Source organism: Pteropus vampyrus, unplaced genomic scaffold (genome assembly GCF_000151845.1).
Source record: "Pteropus vampyrus isolate Shadow unplaced genomic scaffold, Pvam_2.0 Scaffold15156, whole genome shotgun sequence".
Classification (NCBI taxonomy): Eukaryota; Metazoa; Chordata; class Mammalia; order Chiroptera; family Pteropodidae; genus Pteropus; species Pteropus vampyrus.
The window spans coordinates 503-2,245 of record NW_011903937.1 but is presented as its reverse complement, the minus strand read 5'-3'; the positions used below and the strand labels follow the sequence as shown (position 1 = coordinate 2,245).

At 29.5% G+C, this 1,743-nt stretch overlaps 1 pseudogene; it reads right to left on the bottom strand.

Moving 5' to 3' along the window:
• Positions 1–1,295: 1,295 nt before the first annotated feature.
• Positions 1,296–1,414, bottom strand: LOC111735109 (annotated as a pseudogene).
• Positions 1,415–1,743: the final 329 nt, after the last annotated feature.

Genomic DNA, 1,743 nt, shown 5'->3' with positions numbered 1-1,743 from the left:
TCTAAAAATTTAAAAAGTTCTACAAGTACCTAAAATTTTTCATTTTTCCAGTAAAGATTTTTATATTCAATGGCATGGTGAGTTTTTCAATATTCTACATGACTTATAAGCCATGATCATTACCACACATATGCCATTATCATTATTTTTCCTTTCTTCATTAGTATTTGAAAAAAGCCATTATTATCATGTTCTAAAATGTAGAGTTCAGATATTTATGACATAATTATTATGCTAATTATTTTCATAATATGTTGCAAAGTTTCCTAAACTTTAGTCTTTACAATTCACCATAACATTGTACTACCTATTATTTACTTTTACATTTCTTAAAAGAAACTGCATTTTAACATATGTATTTGAAGAAGAAATCTCATTTCACTGCCATGAATAGACTTTAATCATAAAATATAAATAACATGAAAACGAAGTAGTAGTATTAAATTTTAGGTAGAAGCTGTTGCTTGATAAATGTCTTAGTCTAGTGCCTCTCTTTGTTAAAATAGAAGATTGACTGTGTTAAGGTGTTAAGGAACTATCATGTCCAAATTAAGACTTTATCAGCAGAAATGACAGATCAAAAGAAATGTTAGATTGTAATATATGTATGTCACCCTCTGTAAATCAATGCTTCTTAAGTTCAAAGCAGCCACAGTCCTCTCTGCTATAATCCAAGTTACTGATTCCACACTTGGGACATAATCACATAGAGATTAGTGCAAAAGGGATTTACTTTATCTTTAGAAAATGTGTTTTATAAAATGGTAAATCATTGTCTATTTGGTCTATTTTTAACTGTTTTTACTCAAAGGCTTTTCTGACACAAAAATCAATTTTTATTAATTTTCTAAGATTAGGGAAGAAATTTAGCTAAAGGAGAAAAGCTGTGGAGCACATAAAGTGGAATTTTATTTTAGTTAATGAGGAAAAGTTTTAAGTCATAGAGTTAAATACAATTTAAATTTTTTAAAAAAATGTTTATTAGGCATATACTATGTTCTAAGTGTTGTTACAGGTGCTGGAATGGAGGACAAGAAAATTTTCATAAGAAATTTGGCAAGAAAGAAAAAAGGTAATCTTAACTATTTGTGTACATTTTTACTACCAAGTAAGCAATAGTAAATATTTTACTATATATTTGTAACGTATATTTAAAATGTATTATTTCATGCAGAGGTTAACTAATTCAAAAATTAAGACCCTCCCTGACTTTGGTTAGCTTCCACAGCACTGGATTGTCATTTCCTTGCTTACCTTTAAAAGCATAATACTTTTTTTCACTCTTTTTTTTTCAATATCTACAGCACCTGGTATTCCTAGGTGGTCTCCCATCCACGTACTAACCAGGCCCGACCCTGCTTAGTTTCCGAGATCAGACAAGATTGGGCACGTTCAGGGTGGCATGGCTACAGACTATTTTTTTTTTTTCACTTTTTTTTCACTTCAGAAAAAGAAGTAGTGAATTAACCAAGACGTTTGAAGGACTTAACATACATATGCCCAAAGAAAAGCATCAATCACATAATTCTTGTACTTGGAAATCAAAACAAAGGAAAAGAAAGATGTATTTATCAGTGTGGAAAATGGCTAAAGAAAGTATATAGTATGCTTGGAAATAAGGCATTATAACTTACATGCAAGTGATATATCTTAGAAGAAAATATGAAATCCTTTTAGAATTATATATCTACAACTTTTCCCTGAGTCAGGAATTTCTTGTCATATCATGAGAATAATAGAACT